General features: G+C 38.6%; 1 pseudogene; it reads left to right on the top strand.

Moving 5' to 3' along the window:
* The first annotated feature begins 1409 nt into the window (after positions 1-1409).
* Positions 1410-8031, top strand: LOC120235121 (annotated as a pseudogene).
* Positions 8032-18334: the final 10303 nt, after the last annotated feature.

The following is an 18334-nucleotide window of genomic DNA, read 5'->3' as shown; positions in this document are numbered from 1 at the left end:
GTTTTTATAAGGTCATCTTCTGCTTCAAATCTTCAATGATTCTCTTTCTCTTTTTTCTTTTTTAAGTTTATTTATTTACTTTGAGAGAGACAGAGACAGTACAAGTGGGGGGAGGGGCAGAGAGAGGGAGAACCCCAAGCAAACTCTGCACTGTCAGCACAGAGCCCCATGTGAAGTCAAACTCATGAAACTGTGAGATCATGACTTGAGCCAAAATCAAGAGTCGGACACTTAACAGACTGAGCCACCCAGGTGCCCCAACTCTTTCTTTTTAAAACAACAGTTCTCAAGTGTGTGTGGGGGGGTCATCGTGCCTCCCAGGGGACATTTGGCAACATCTTTAGACATGTTTGATTGCTATAACTAGGAAAGGGAGTGCCTGGGATACTATCAGATACCCTACACTAGACAGTTCCCTACAGCAAAAAATGATCTGGCCCATAATGTTAATAGTGCTGGATTTGAAAAACCCTGGTCTAAAGAATAATCTACAAATAATTAATTTGACATTCTCATTTTCTTCTACAGTTTATTTACAACCCCATGGGATTTTTATAATTGTTCCTCTTCTCCATTTCTTAAACATTTTCCTCGCTCACTGGTATTTTTTCTTATCTTCTTCTTTTATTTAGAAAAAATCCTGGGGCACCTGGGTGGTTCAGTCAGTTGAGCGTCTGACTTCGGTTCAGGTCATGATCTCACGGGTTTGTGGGTTTGAACCCCACATCAGGCTCTGTGCTGGAGCCTGGAGCATTCGGATTCTGTGTCTCCCTCTTTCTCTGTCTCTCTCCTGCTCGTACTCTGTCTCTCTCTCCCTGTATCAAAAATAAATAAACATTTAAAAAAAATTATAAAGGAATGTTTTTGGGTATTCCTCTTACCGTTTCTTGCCTTTTAATAATTATTCATATAAATGTTTTTACTTTTTTATTTTATTTATTTTTTTAATGTTTATTTTTATGAGAGAGAGAGACAGAGCATGAGCAAGGGAGGAGCAGAGAGAGAGACACAGAATTCAAAGCAAGCTCCAGGCACTGAGCTGTCAGCACAGAGCCTGACACAGGGCTCTAACTTACGAACCATGAGATCATGACCTGAGCTGAAGTCAGAAGCTTAACTGACAGCCACCCAGGCACCCCAACTATGTTTTAATAGAATCTCTATTTGTGCACATTGGAGAATATGATGAAGCTGGACTAATATAAAATAGGGGTACAGTTAGGAGGTGATTGCAATCACAAATAGTTGTATCTTGGGCTGTGTGATTAACAGCCAAATTCTGGATACGTTCTGAAGATGGAGTAAATAGAATTGTAGACAAATTTACATAGACTATAATAGAAAGATAACAAAGATGATACCTGGAATTTTGGTTACTAACTGAAAGGATCAGGGTGCTATTACGTTTGATGGGGAACACTGGAAAGGGGCAGGTGTGGAGCTTGGGGCAAATAGACGGTGATGGGAAGTCAATTTTAGTCATCTTGTCTGAAGTGCCTTCAGACAAGTCCAAGTGGATGTGTTGGACAGGCATCTGGAATTCAGAGGAGAGGCTGGGACGGGAGATGTAAATTTAGAAGTCATTGCCATGTGTTTAGTACTTACTGCCACAGGACTGGATGGGTTCAACCAGAGGAAGCATGTAGATAAAGGAGAGAAGTAGCTCAGGAATTGAGTTTTGGAGGGTTCCAGAATCCAGTGGTCCGCAGATAAGGAAGAGCAAGCAAAGGAGACAGACAAGGAGAAAAGGCAGGTGAGTGTGGAATGCATCTCCTCATCAGACTGTAAACTGTGTGATGATGGGAATCATATGTGTTTGTTCGGTCGTATCCCTTTTTAGTATCGAATTCACAGGAAGCAATAGTAAGTCCTGGCCGAATGAGAAAGACACTATGTCAGTAGCTTGTATATGAAGCAGAGTTCTTTTCTATGCCACCAAATTTGTGATTTTTTTGAGGTACAATTGGTATACAAGACTATGTAAGATTTAGGTGTACTTTCTGAAAGTCCTTCCCTCAGGAATAGTGATTGAAGATGTGCACATTCTGCCTTTTCAGATTCAGGTGTCTCTTCCAAATGTCCTCTGGTCCTTTTGACACTGGTGACCCTGACCCAGTAGGGTAGCTGTTGATTATTCTTTTATTATTCTAGATCATGCAGGGCAAGGCGTTGTCATCTGGACTAGCTCTGCATGGTTCTTCTTCTTTTTTTTTTAATTTTTTAAATTAAAAAAGATTTTTTAATGTTTTATTTATTTCTGAGAGAGAGAGAGAGAGAGAGAGACAGCGTGAGCAGGGGAGGGTCAGAGAGAGAGGGAGATACAGAGTCTGAAGCAGGCTCCAGGCTCTGAGCTGGCAGTCAGCACAGAGCCCAACACGGGGTTTGAACCCACGAATCGTGAGATCCTGACCTGAGCCAAAGTCAGACGCTCAACCAACTGAGCCACCCAAGCACCCCTGCATGGCTCTTCTAAGACGGATGATAATCAGCCCGAGTTTGTATTCTCAGGGAGCACGAGGGCCTTAGGTCTTTTCTTCTACACTTTCCACGTTTTCTTTTCTCCCAGCCCATCATGTCCTCCTATTTTATGCTTTTGTGTTTTGGAAGAGAGTCACTTATGATCTCTCCGAGTCTCTCAAAGAGACTTCCACAACTGCTCAGACTTCTGAGCCTTATTTTAAGACCACTTGTAGCACCGAGCCCTGCAACCAAGAACCCAGTGAGTCATTTTAGTCCCGTTACTCTGGTAATATTCTAATATGGGTACAACAAACTACCTCATTGTTGGTGCCTAGAAACAGCGAATGCTGACCTAATTACAAATGTTCTCCATGTGGTGCAAAACTATACGCTACGGAAGAATCTGTTCGGACGTATATTTTAGAGTAAAATGCTATGACAAAGAATAAAACTCAGAATTTTACTTGTTTTTTGTTTTTGCCTCAGGAAAAAGTAGCAAATTTGATTCATGAGGCTCATAACTATCAATAAAAAGGCATAGGATGTATAAGAGAATATGGTTTTGAGTTTTAGCTTTCAAATATTCATGTATCACTGTGGCAATTCTAAAGTTGTTGGAGAGATTTGGTAATAAATATGTCATAATGCCCTAGAGATTAGCGCTGCCTTCAGGCCAGCAGCCGAACGTGGTAGATACGAGTTTCGAAGAGAAAAAAAATGAAAAGAAGAGAAACAGCAAAAGCGGTGACTTTCAGAAGAACCAAACTATTGTCCTTCCTAAGTTACCTGCGCTGTTATGAAAACATCAGGCATCTTTCTGTTAATGGCTTAGAGCATTCTTCTATTTAAAAGCTGGTAAATGTGAGAAAATAACCCAGATCTAGATTTCTAAACCTACACTAGCGTGGTCATTTTGGGCATGATGATAGTAAATGTGTTAAGTGTGTGTCACATTTCTGAGTCCATTCCCTTACTGCATAGAGGCAACTTTCATTCAAGGAATGGATTTGCAACCTGCTATCTTGCTAATTTTGGCTTGCAAATTTCTGATGACCAACCTTACATAAAAATCTGTCAAATCACAAAACAAATATGAGAAATAAATGACATTTCTTTATGTGTGGACTCCTATGCTTCATAAGAAAGACTCAAAGCATTTCCTTTCTCCAAATTAGAAAATGTAGTGGGCTATAGTTTGAAAGTAACACTTACGCAATGTGTTACCAATCTTTGATGAAATCTAAGAAGAGACTGGGACATTTGCATTAGGCTAAAATGGTTTTCAAGCTTTATTAGAGTTAATCAAATGTAATCAAAGAGTCCTCTGTCAAATGCCATGCAGACTGAATAAAGGTTCTACAAAGAACAAACCCTTTTTGTATTGAAAGTAATTTACAGCTCAAATTTTAAATTCTCCCCTCTAATCTACTTTGTTATATACTATTCTCAAGCTTTCAGGTTACCCTTAAATTCACACATGTCAAATATTGTGCTAAAATCCATTCTTGGATTATCACTATAATGACTTTAAGAAAGTCATTTTTCTTTGGTCCCATTCATTGTCATAAAACCAGTGAAAAGCATTAGCATTTTCACTGTGTTGTTGATTTCATCTTATTGTGCCGCCATAACAAAATACAACAGACAGGGTGGCTTAAGTAAGAGAAACTTATTTCCTCATAGTTTGGAGACTGGAAGTCCAAGATCAAGATTCTGAGCAGTTCTGTTCCTGGTAAGAGAGCTCTTTACCTGGCTTGTAGATGACCAGTTCTCCATGTATGCTCACATAGCTTTCCTTGGTGTGTTCTCATGGAGATCTCTCTTTTCCTCTTATAAGGCTACCAATCCTATTGGATCAGGGTTCTGCTTTTATGATTTACTTAACCTTAATTACCTCCTAAAAGCCCAATCTCCAAATATAATCACAGTGCAGGTTAGGACTTCAATATATGAATTTTCAGCGGACAGGGCTCATAATTCAATCCATAGCCTTGGCACAACAGATCTAGCTACAATATTTCCGGTGGTTTAACATCAGTATTTCAGTTTCTACATTCAACATTTATGGAGCATGTACTCTGAACCTGACACTGTGCTAGATTTGGGGCATTAAAAAGATGCCTTCTGCCTGTCAGTTTATAGAAATGGAGACTGATGAGCATACCCACTAACATCATAATAGCATGTGAGACACAAAAAGAAATGTGCACATGCTCTTCCAGAAAGAATGTCTTTTTCACTTTATTTCCCATCAATGTACCCTTTTTCTTTTTCTTTTTTTAAGTAAGGTTCATGTCCAGTGTGAAGCCCAGTATAGGGCTGGAACTCACGACCCTGAGATCAAGACCTCAGCTGAGATCAAGAGTCAGACGCTTAACTGACTGAGCTACCCAGGTGTCCCTCCCATAAATATATCTGAATTCGTGGTTTTGGGGGTTTTTTTGTTTTGTTTTACATAGTAGTGTCCATTATTTTCTGCTCAGCTCTCTGACATAGCAGGCACTGTGCAGTGAGTTATGCCCATACTATGTTATGTTTTAGGTAAGATATCTTATTCCTGAGCTACCTTGGAATCTTGTGCCAGAATTCTCCTTGTTTCAGGGACTGTGGCAAACTTGTCCCTGTGGCATCATTTCTTATGATGTACAATCTATGTGAGTTGGAATGTTAGATAATTTTCACATCTTCTACAAGTCAATACATTGCCCTATCAACTAGTAGGACTGCTTAAATTTTTTTTTTAAGTTTATTTATTATTTTGAGAGAGAGTAAGAGAGAGAGGGGAGGGGCTGAGAGAGAGGGGTAGAGAGAGAATCCGAAGTAGGCTCTGCACTCCCAGTGCGAGGCGGATGTGAGTCTCGAAGCCATGAACTACGAGATCATGACCTGAGCCGAAATCAAGAATCTGGCTGTTAACCCACTGAACCACCCAGGAGCCCCTAGTAAAGCCTTGCCACTTATAAAGAATAATTTCTTGTCGGCTATGAATTAAAATTAAACAAGTGTTAAAGTTTTACAATCGCATCAATTTTTGTTTTGATGTAAAATAAAATGAAGTGTGTCCATACACCAGTATGTTATGTAATTTACGCTTGGTCACCCTTTCATTAGGTTATGAATCATTCTGAAATCATTGGTATCAGTAGGGCCAAAATTAGGACCGCAGTCAATACACTTTTGAAACCTTCTTTAATATCAATGCCAGTATCTGAACTTTTCAAGGATGTTCGACATTTAGTTTCCTAAATTCAGCTGTGAAAGTTCAGGAGACACCCTGAATTTACAAGCAAGGAGCCTGGCTTTGTCTTACCTGCTTCCTCAGTACTATTGTAACTGTTAAGCTTTAAAACTGTTACTATGTGTTTTGCCCTTTTATTTACTTTAGCCAGTGGACACACCTTTTCCTTTTTAAACTGGTGTGTCGGTGGCCTTTTCTTGTAATAACAGCTGACATAATCCTGTTGATCTTTAAGAAAACACTACCAAGGAAAACACTGGCTATTTCCAACTTTCTCAGACCTCTGCAAAGAGGGAAGTAGGTCTCAAACAAGGGTCAGGTGGAGAAAGATACCAGTGCGTGCAACTAAGAGCTGCAGGTTCTCAGGCATACTTCTCTTTGCTTCGGATTTACTTCTTTGCCCCTGGCCTAGGGTACTGAATTGCAACAGTAATAGTTTTCACCTGTGAGATTGGCATACGTTTTAAACAAGTAATAACAGGGGTGCCTGGTTGGCTCCGTCTTTTGAGTGTCCAACTTCAGTTTAGGTCATGATCTCGCGGTATGCGAGTATGAGCCATGCATTGAGCTCGCTGCTGTCAGCACAGAGCCAGCTTCAGATCCTCTGTCCCCCTCTCTCTCTGCCCCTCCCCTGCTCATGCTATCTCTCTCGCTCAAAAAGAAATAAACATTTGAACAAGTAGTAACAATTATTGCTGGCATACTTTCAAGGATATGAACGTTCCAGTACTTTGGTGGTAGAAGTGTGAATTCTTCTACTGTCTTGGCAAATAAATCTGACAGTGATTATTTGAATTAAAATGACAGTAAGTTATATAGAAATTCTAGTTCATGAGTCCTATCTTACATTAAAAAGTCACATTTGGGATGTGTGGGTGGCTCAGTCCGTTAAGTGTCCAATTCTTGGCTTGGGCTCAGATCATGATCTCATAGTTTTGTGAGTTCGAGCACCGCATCTCACTCTGTGCTGATAGAGCAGGGCCTGCTTGGGATTCTCTGTCTCCCTCTCTCTCTGCTCCTCTCCTTCTCATGGTGTCTCTGTCTCTCCCAAAATAAATAAATCAATTTAAAAAGGTCACATTTGACAAAGGCCATATATAGGATAATGCTTTTTGTAGCATTGTTTATAGTGTCAGCAAACCATAAGCAATCTGAATGCCCCCGAATAGGGAATTGAATAAATTATGAAAGGTGTGCATGCCCACACACATGCATGCACAAACACACAGTGGAAAAATGATGTATTGGGATATATATGTGTCCCAGATAAGAGGGATGTTCACAATATACCATGAGTTGAAAAAAGCAAATTCAGGTAAAGGGAATGATATCAACCTGTTAAAAAAAAATTAAAAACGAAAACCAGGTTATGTGGTGCTCTTTTCTTTTCTGGCTGGAGCCAGGAAGATGCAGAAGAGAAGAAAAAGATGGTTCTTGGTATGCCAGGAACCCCTAAGAGAAAGTTTAAAAAAATGCACAGAACTGAAAATCAAGTGCTTAAGAAAGAAGTTTGCCCAAAAGATGTTTTGAAAGGCAAGGAAAAAGCTTATCTAGGAAAAAGATGTATGTACAGAACTGATACAAGATGGATCAAAACTGATACAAGAATAGCGAGGATGGTGAGAAAGTTTGGCAACTTCTATGCACCTGCAGACCCCAGGTGGGCATTTGTCATCAGCATCAGTATGAATGGTGTGAACCCAAAATTCTGAGAGGTGTTGCGGCTTCTTTGCATTCACCAGATCTTCAGTGGTACCTTTGTTAAGCTCCACAACGCTTCCGTTAACGAGCTAAGGATTGTGGAACCATATATTGCATGAGGATATCATAACTGGAAGGCAGTAAATGAATGTTTTTCATGCATAGTTAATGGCAGAATCAACAAGAATTGATGGCCGCATCTCTTAGTAAATACGGGATTGCTGGAGTGGAGGGTGTAATTCGTGAGATCTACACTGTTGGCAAACCCTTCAAAGTAGCAAACAACTTCTGCTGGCTCTTCCAATTATCTTCTGAACGAGGCGGCTTATAGCAAGAAATCATTCAGGAGCCCCTTGGGTGGCTCAGTCGGTTAAACGTCCGACTTCAGCTCAGGTCATTATCTCAGGGTTCGTGGGTTTGAGCCCTGTGTCCGGCTCTGTGCTGACAGCTCAGAGCCTGGAACCTGCTTCAGATTCTGTGCCTCCCTCTCTCACTGCCCTTCCCCTGCTTGCGTGCTTTCTCTCTCTGTCTCGAAAACAAATAAAAAGAAAAAGACCATTCATTTTGTAGAAGTTAGAGACACTGGCAACAAGGAAGACCAAATTAATAGGCTTATTAGAAGTGTTAAATAACAAAAATTCAACTGAGTAAATTTTAAAGATCTAAGGGGGTTTATTAATTGATCTACGAATGAGGCAGCATTCCATCTAACAAGTAGAAAGGATCTCCAAAGGGATCTCCTTTTCTATAAGAAAAGGAAAGGTTTAAAGGTAGAGAGGGAGTGGAAGAAGGGAAATTATAAGCAGAGAATCCATTGTTTTAGGTAAGGTTGCTCTTCTAGGGGGACTGAAGGGGTGTATGAGTAAGTTTCTTCGTGCTGACCAGGAAATTTCCATGTTGATTGGCTAAAGGTTACATTTCTAGGGGGTTGAAACCATAGTTAGGTTATGTGTTAAGTCTTGGTTTACTGACCTGAAGCCTTAACCTAAGTGATACCACTTTTGGGTCTGTGGTTTTCTTAACAGAAGAATGAATGAGGGTATCTATCATGACTATTTTTGTAATCTGGCCAGTTAATAAACAGTGACTGCTTTCAAATTGAAATGTAAAACAAACACCCCTCCCCCCAAAGAAAAAACAGGTTATGTGACTGACCAAAGAGAAAATGGGAGAAGTACACACCCAATTCTTCACATTTGTTACCCAAGGGTGGTATGGGGTATGATTTGCTTTCTTTTAATGAATGAATGAATGAATGAATGAATGATATCAGAAAAGGGAAGACACAGGCAGGAGAAAGGAAAAAGTAGAACACAATTCTGGTGATGGGTACTAGGTGAGAGAAGGACTGGATACTAATATGGCAGCCAGCCTCTTTTTCTCCCCTGTAACGGGAACAGTGAGCTGCTTTTGACGTTTTGAGTGCACAGATTTGGAGAAGGATGTTGACTGAGGAGGGGGAGCATGGCTGGACCACCCAAGTTGCCTGCAGTTCCAGAAAGCCCCTCTTCTCTGTAGAGTTGTGTTCAGGTTGCCGAGGACCAGTCTCCTCCCAGTTATGTATCACCATGCAGTAATTCCCTGCCTCAGGAGAAGTTCTGCCCTTACCTGCCCCAAGGTCAAACTCCTACGGTGGGAGGGATAAGGTCAGCAGAAGGCTATTGATGGATGAAGGCTCATCAACTCCCGGTATGAGGGGAAGCTTCTAGATGAGTCAAGAAATTTGCCCGACAGCTATGCTCCTCTCCTCACCCCACCCACAGAGCAAGCACTGAATTTTGTGTGGATATCATTGTCTACAGTTCTTCTAGGAAAAGAATATGGCACAATACTATTTTCAGTTATTAATCTATGCGTTTTATGGCATAATAATATGCTTCTTCTCTCTATTATGTATATATATTATATGTCTTTATTTTATATTTATATGTATATGTCTTTTCCTCCTCATTTGTGTAAATAGTTGGTGTTGGGGAAGTGTGAGGCAGGATCATGTTTCTGGCTATTAAGTTCCAACAACGCAAGTCAGAAGAAGTCAGGAAAGATTGCTAGAAAAAGCCAAATGGAGGATTTGTGGGCATTGACCACATGCTTGGGCCAGAAGCACGATGGGAGGTGAGGCTAGAAGGAGATTCCCGTGGGGACAGAGGAGTGTAGGAAGGAGGAGGGAGGAGTCTGTGGGTGCAAGGAGAGAAGGTCCCTCCCAACCATATAAAGAAGGGAATAATAAGACTTCATGGAGGAAATAGATGCTTGGAATTGAGACAAATGAAATTAAGGGGATCCATTCTTCCAACAACAAACATTTTAGAATTATAGAAAAGGTTGCAGTGAATAGTCTAATGTCCCTGTGCAAGAGTTTTTCTGTAATTTATGCTTTAGAAGTTGACTTGCTGGGTACTAACCTTCAAATTGTGCTAGATATTGTGAAAATGTCCTAAACATTAAACCAATTTGCCTCTTCAATCTCTCACCTTTCTTTTCTCAAATTTAAACTATGCTCCATTTAGTAAAACTTCACTGTTCATTAATCATCAGGAATTAACATTAAGAATTTGAAAGTTTCTGTTACCCCTACTTCCTCACCACTACTTACTTTTGAATTTTTTCCAGTCTGAGGACATGTTTTAATTTGCATGTTCCTATTACTAGCAAGTTAGTTTTTTTTAAATATCTTCCTTGGTCATATAGAGATTCTCTTCTGTGAACTGGAAGTTCATATTAATTTCTTTTCTGGGCTTTTTTTGGCCTTACTTTTACGATATTTTTATGTATTCTATATTAAATTTATTTCTCAAAAGTACTGTAAATATTTTCTCTGTCTGTAGCTTGCCTTTTAACTTCATTTATGATTCCTAATGTATAAAGATTTAACATGTTTATGTCATCAAATGTAGAGTTTGTACTTGATGACTTAGTCTTTTTTTTCTTCATAGACCTTATTTTTTAAAGTTTTAAATTCATACAAAATTGAGCAGAAGATACACAGATCTCCCATAGACCTTTAGTTTCCAACTTATGTATGACCTCCTCCATTATCAGCATCCCTATCAGAATTGTACTTGTGATACAACTAATGAAACTTCTTGTATTTTAAGGAATCTTTCCTTACTTCACTCTTCTAAGATAGTCTCCTATATTTTCTTCTCAAACTTTTAAGGGTTGCTTTTAGCTTCTAAGTCTTTCATCCATGTGGACTTCCTATTTGTTTATGGAATGAGGAGGGATTTAATTTTCAGGCATATTTTAAAACTTGTTCCTTAATCACTTGAGGTCAGCCCATCCTACTGGAAGTTTCACCTGCGGCTCTACTGAAAAATCCAGAAGAGCAAAGCTGTTCAGAGCAGGCATCAGGACCAGACACTGCGGGTAAACCACTGGGCTCATAGATCAGCCTCAGAAACCAAAGGCTAGCAAACTAGTGGTGTTACTTAGGTGAGTGAATGGAGTGCCTTCTGTGGACATTAGCTAATAGGAAACCAGGAATATTCATTGATTGGGAAAGGATATAACTGACCTGGTCTCACAAATTGATATTAGGATCTGGATCAAAACAATAAACCAACAAGCAAATGTGGCAGCAAACATGGCAGAATTGACACAGCCAAAGTATTTTTTAAAGAAAATATGGATAACCTAGAGGAAATTAATTTCTGCATAATGTTTCCTCCCTGTAGTATCACTAATTTATTTAACATATACTATGATCTTCTTCACATTCTTAAAAAAAACTGAACATAGGAGAAAGGAAAAATCCTATTTTAATTATTTAGTTGGAAAAAATAAAATTTATATTATTTCTCTCTACCCTGAAAAAGAACAAAATAAAATCAAGTTTAATAATTTGAGCAGAGATTAATTTCATTTTTCCCCCAAAAGTAAAACAACTATACAGAATTTCATGGTAACCTTAATATTTATATGGTTTTTTAAAAAGAAAATAAAAGAAAACCTTAACTTACACATAGCACTTAAACTGATGATTTCTGAAGTAAAAGGATAATATCAAAATTAAAAAGTATAACCCAGAATCCAGTGTACTTTCTAAGATGAGTGTCAATTTAAGTATTTGAAATAGAGATTGATCTTTGTAATAAAAGTAAAAATAAGTTAAAAAAAATTAGCTGGGAATATCCCACATGCATTCTAAATCCCCCAATTAGCGTAGGTAATTTTTCTTATTCTTCCACAACACATGGCATTCTTTCTATGAATGACATCAGTTTGGAAATACCCTGTGGTTTTCTGAGTTATAAATGGATATCTCACTATGAATGCCTGATTATATTATGATTCATACTTTCACTTCTGTTTTTTTATACTATCATTTTGCAAAAGTGAAAATGAAACTGCTTCATTGGCCAACACTGCACAAGGGAGAAGAAAAATGAGTTGGATGTAATGATTTACCAGATATGTAGGGATTATTGTCTGAGAATATTGTGAAAATAGCTTCTTTGGGAAAAAACAATATAATTATGATAAAAATTCTCTTAGAAAGTTATGCTGGGACTTAACAATGTCTATTGTCAGAGGTCTGCTTTATATAAAAATTTTACTTATGATTTCTTTTGGCTCTATCTATCTATCATCTATCCATCCATCCATCCATCTAAAATTCTTTTAAAGCTTTTTTTCATGGAACTTGTTTATGAATCCTAGCCTTCAACCTGTGGAATTTGTTCTTTTAATAAGTACATTATAATAGAAAGAGGATGATAGCTACCTAGCTAGTTTAGGTAGATGCTAAATAAGAAAGAAAAGAAAGAAAGAAAGAAAGAAAGAAAGAAAGAAAGAAAGAAAGAAAGAAAGAAAGAAAGAAAGAAAAAAGAAAGAAAGAAAGAAAGAAGGAAGGAAGGAAGGAAGGAAGGAAGGAAGGAAGGAAGGAAGGAAAGAAAGAAAGAAAGAAAGAAAGAAAGAAAGAAAGAAAGAAAGAAAGAAAGAAAGAAAGAAAAAGTCAAGAGCACAGAAGGAGGGAAGGAAGGAAGGAGGGAAGGAAGGAAAGATCAAATGGAAAGTTCCAACATGAATCCAGATTTGAGAGACTTTAGTGATAAGTCAAGTGTCCTTAAGGCAGAGACACACCTGCTCATTGCTGTATTAGCTTCTCACATAGCAACATTCACAAATATTTGTTGAATAAATGAGTACAACAGAATAAAAGCAAATTCCTGTACTTCATGGTTTTCTGTGGAAAACCACAAGAAAGAAAATGTCTTGTGAGGTCTCAGCATTCTAGTAACCATGAAATATCAGGAATCTAATGAGATCCATTTCTTACAAGGTCTTTAAAATATTAATGCTCCTGGGGCACCTGGGTGGCTTAGTCGGTTGAACATCCGACTATTGACTTTGGCGCAGGTCATGATATCATGGTTGTGAGACTGAGCCCCCTGTCGGGTTCTGTGCTCACAGCATGGAGCCTGCTTAGGCTTCTCTCTCTCCCTCTCTCTCTGCCCCTCCCCCCAATAAATAAATAAACATTAAAATAATACTAGTGCTCTTATCATGAGGTATGAGGTTGAAGGCTAAATGCCTCAATGCCAGGTGATTCTTTACTTAACATTACGTGTAGAGTGAGAATTTTGCCAGAGATTATAAACCTTTTATAACAATTCATGTGATTTTTTAAAAAAACCTTTCTATTAAATGTGATTACCTTCTTGGGCTGCCTGTTGCCACAAGAGAAGCAACACAAGCTGGGGAGGGGCAGAGAGAGAGGGAGACACAGAAGCCAAAGCAGACTCCGGGCTCTGTGCTGACGGCTCAGAGCCTGATGCGGGGCTTGAACTCACAAGCCATGAGATCATGACCTGAGCCAAAGTTGGAGGCTTAACCGACTGAGCCTTCCAGGTGCTCCTACTAGAAAATTTTAAATTGTTTATGTGGTTCACATTTGTCACTAACATTAGATTTCTATTGAACAGTACTGCTCCAGACATTTATGAAAATAGATAACAAGTCTCACAAACGATATATGCACAGGGTGCCGCGGGAACATGGAAGAAGCACATTGACATCTGCTTGTGGCTGGTAAGGAAGGCTTTGCAGAGGTGGGTAGATGATTAAAGCACATTGGAGCTGGGATGCCTGGGTTTGAATCTCTGCCCTGCCGCCTCACCAGATAGGGAGCCCAGAGCAAGAGATTTACCCTTTCTGTGCTTTGTTTTCTTCATTTGTAAAATAGGGGTTGTATTTAAGCCTTGTAGATGGGGTTTTTGATTTTATACATTTAAGTATTAAAACAGTACCCGAGACAGTGAATCCCCACGAATATTAGTCAAGGAAGTTCATGCTTGAGCAGAGTCAGGACAGATGAGGGATTGGACAGATCCCAAAGGGCTTATTGAAAAGGGATGAATTTCCAATGAGGGGGACATCAAACCCTTTTCTTTGGGCTTCATTTACCGTTTTACCACTGGGAAATCAGTAGCAGGGTCCAATTACTTTATTCTGTGGCTTAGAGTTTGGCCAACTTGCACTGACTTTTTACATCATTCAGTGAATGAGTGGTGTATATATATGCCCAGCAAGGTGTTCCTCATGGCACCTAATCTCAGCAGTGCTCAGTTATGCTGACCATGGCCTTCTTAGGATGTTGGGGTTTTAGTATGATTGTCTCATGGGTTTCTCCTACCTTCTTGGGTGCTTCACAGTTGACTCCTTGGCACAATCAGTCCTCTTCTGGGACAAGCTCAATTCTCCTTTCTTTCTTCTCATTCGATGCTTTCCACCCCCCAGAACAACCCATTCACACTCATACATGGCCTTAGTTGCCACAGATGCGACACATGACTCACAAGTTTGCATCTATAACCCAGACTTTTCCATTGAGCTCCAGCTCTGAATACTCAAATACCTACTTGATTACCTATACTGTATGTCTCAGAGACACGTCATATTCAACATGTCTTAAAATTCATTCACCTGCCCCTCATCACATACCTCTTGTTCCTTTTCAGTGTTTCCAATTTGTATCTTACAAAGCCAGAAACTTATGAGTTATCCCTTTTCCTTACTCTTTTATTCTCCAAATTTAATCCAACAGCAAGACTTACCAGTTCTAATCCACTGAAGCCAAGACAGCCATCATTTCTCATCTATATCACTGGACTACATCCCTGAATCCTTTTTGACTGCCCAACCCTCCCAATTTTTTGTCCACACTGTAGGCAGGCTGGTATTTGTGAATTTCATACCTCATCATATAATTTCTCTTCTAGAAACAATTAATGGTTTCTCATGTTCATTGGCTAAAGTTAGTATTTTTGGGCCCTAACTGCCACTCCAGCCCTATTTCACCCTTCTTTTAACCACTTAGATCTTTTGTCATTTCCTTGTTCCAATCACATGACTCCTGGCCATTGGACCTGTTCCCTCTGCCTGCACCCTCCTACCATATTCTCAGAACGTTATTGTCCTTCAGAAAATTTACCATTATTAAGATTTATTCATGTAATCTTTTGATTATTGTCTTTGTTTCCCACTAGATCATAAGCATCAAGAAGTCTGAAAGGGACCACATCTTTCTTTTCTTCCGATTGTATCTCTACCCTAGCAAAGTGCTGGCATATAATAGAAGCTTGATAAATAAATGCATGGTCTCAATTAGTGCTCATATCAACTCTGCCTTATGGTACTTTCATTCCTCAGTTTATATGTACAGCCAGAGAAGGTTGGTTCATTGATCAACATACCCAAGATCATAAAACTGATAGGTGGAAGAATTTGGAAGTGAAACCAAGTTATGCTGTTTTTACTCTTCCCTACTATGTTTTCGACCTCCTTGTTTCTTAAGTTTGAAGAATCATAGGAACGATGTGACTACATCCATCTCTCCCCGCTTTTTTGTTGCTGGATTATACTGGGCATCTGGACTCTTAGTGACTGTACTTATTTCTGAACATGCATTTTTGTTTTGGTAAAATAACTTGACTAGTTTTAATGAAATGTGATTAAGAAAAAATGGCCCCTAAACCAGGAATGTTAGGTATTTTTGATTAAGTGGAAGAAAAATATAGACTCAGAAAATTGAAAATTATCTTCATTAATGAATAAAAGGATTGTTCCAGATATACTAAAAAAGTGGGATGTTGCAAAGTAGGATGGTTTAATTCAAATATATAAATAATACATCAACAAAATTTTACCATCTGTATGAGTAATAATCAGGATGACTTGTCTGGTTACGCTGTTTTTATTAACTTAGACCACATAAAACTGCTGATATTTGACCATTTGTGACCCACAAAACAGCATTTCTTATGGTTCATTTCCCTCATAAAGAGATATTTTCCTGTCTCTCTTTTGCGTCCCAGAAAACATTTCATTTCTCATGGACCCGTTGAAAAGAGGCCAACTTTGACTTTGCTGAACTAGGACTTTGCTTCTGCCTTCTTCTCCATTACAATGTCTGCATCTATCTTCCATCTGGAAGCTGTGGGCCAGTTATAAGGAATCTTCTATTTGATCAAGGGTAATGAGACCCCATGTAGTAAAAAGAATAGAGGAGCTTATGGAGATCCAAGAGTCTACTGTAATCATAACTCTCTTAGAGAGAAAATGGCCCGAAGCAGTATCTTCCTACAAACTTTGATGTGACTCATGGCAATTACTCATGTTGAGTGGAAACAATGAGCACAATGGATTGGACCAGAGATCAGGAGGTAGTCTGTTAGAGAGGAGACCAGAAATCATGTTGACCCAAAGAGATGACTACATTTTCTGATTTTCAGTTCCTAGTCTGTCTCTAAGAGGCCCTGCTGTGCTTTATTTCTTACCTATGAATATTAATGAATTTTTCCTTTTTGTAACTTTCTAATAAGACTCATATTTGCCCTTGTTAAGGAAAATTTTTCCTCACCACCAAGCAATCCCTGACCAAGACAAGAATTAAATGGGATGATGTATGTGAGTCCTTTTATTTTCTTTTGTAAACTATAAAGACAAATATGAAGAGCAGCTATTCTTTCTTTTTCTTGTGAAACTTGGCTTTCAGAATGGAAATTTATTTCATGTTGGCCAATTAGATTGTGAAAAACCAAGCAGGAGAAGATGTTTCTTCAATGAGGTATGAAGTGCATGTTATTAAATGGGTTTTATCTTAAGACAATAAGCATAAGTGCACAAGTAAACATCATTCATTAGTAATCCAGAGGCTTTTAAAAGTCATTCAGCTGGATTTCCCCTCTTTCCTTCAGAAAGGATTAATTGAGCTTCTACTGTTTATGGACAGCAAAGAGATCACGTCTGGCCACACTTTAAAATTTAGTTGTACATGGGCGTCTGGGTGGCTCAGTCGGTTAAGCACCCAACTCTTGGTTTTGGCTCGGGTAATAATGTCTCAGTTTGTTGGTTCAAGCCCTGCATCAGGCTCCATGCCTGTTTGGGATTCTCTCTCTCCTTCTCTCTCTGCCCCTGCCCCCACTCACTATCTCTCTCTCTTTCTCAAAATAAATAAATAAACTTAAAAAATTTAGTTGTACAGCTATGCAATCAATTGGCCTAGACCGTAAGTCCCATTCCTTATGAAAAGATTTCATCTCTCTGACTGTGTGAACAAGTGTTTTTAGAAAAAAGATGTGTTGTTAAGGCATAGAGAACATATTGCATTTCCAAAATGCATTTGTTTTATTTATTTCACAAACTTTTATTGGCCTTCAGAGAGGGTTATTCAAAGGTTGAGATGAACTTAAGGGGTAAAGATCTAAAATCAGAAGTTGCCTTTCTTTCTTCCTTCCTTCCTTCTCTCTTTCTTTCTATTCTTCATATCTCTCTAATATCTTGACTTTCCTTATCTATAGATAAGGAGATCTGAGCTTGACCTACATGCTTGATCAGTTATTTACAGCAGATATCTTCATCTTTTTTAAGTGTTATCCTTGGTACCAGATGTCAGTGGGGGTATAGAGCCATTCTGGAACTTTCCCAAGGGTAAATGATGAGTGTGGAGAAGAGTCTATAAGATTAATGTCTCTGGTTCAGAGCTCCTAGGACAATATCTTTGAATTGGTAGTAAAGCTTGGATTTGAGGAATTATGTTTTCTTATTCCTGACAACATATTGTATACAATAGAATATAGATTTTTAATGATGATTAGAGAGGGACTTCGCTTAGAGGAAACTGCTTATTATGGGATAAAAGCACAAACCCTCATGAAAGCATATTCCTTAGAGCTAAGCTTGGGATTTTGCATAGCCTCTCATGAATGCTTGCGATCATTCAGTCATTCTAGGGTCAATAAAGCGTATTAAAATTCTGAGGGCTCCACTGGTTCTCTGTCTGCTCATCATTGCTTCAAGGCTTCATTAAGCACTGCCATCAACAAGGGGGCACTAGTAGCAAATGTCTACACCCTTCAGATATCTACTATGTATCAGTTACCAGTTTGAAAAAAATGGGTAAAACGATGCCATTTTGTCAGATTGCAGGCACTGTGTCAAAGTGTCACTATGACCTACTTCACTTTAATACTAAAAACATCCTAAAAATAAAGTATTACTGAATATATTTTATAGATACAAAGGATGGAGTTTAAATAGGTGCACTTGTCTGCCACCTCCATTCACACACAATTCTTAAGTAAGTTGAATTATTAAGTAAGTTTCAGGATTCAAATCCAAATTTATTTCATTGTAAACCCGGTGCTATTAACTTATATAGGTTACTGCTGCCAGATACCATTTTTGAAAATATTGCATTCAAGGTACTAAGATTTTAGTTATACTGGTAAGCCTGTTATTAATTGATCAAACAGGTTATGTGGAGCAAAGTGTAGACATTAAGTAAACACAGTGGCATACTCCTAAAACCACTATTGCATTGTATGTTAACTAACTGGAATTTAAATAAAAATTTGAAAGGAAAAAAATGCAAATTCTAATTAATTATAAAAGAAAAGAAAAGAAAAGGGGCACCAGGGTGGCTCAGTCGGT

This window comes from Hyaena hyaena, unplaced genomic scaffold (genome assembly GCF_003009895.1).
Source record: "Hyaena hyaena isolate Hyena2069 unplaced genomic scaffold, ASM300989v1 scaffold_122, whole genome shotgun sequence".
Classification (NCBI taxonomy): Eukaryota; Metazoa; Chordata; class Mammalia; order Carnivora; family Hyaenidae; genus Hyaena; species Hyaena hyaena.
This window is presented reverse-complemented; position numbering and strand designations above follow the sequence as displayed.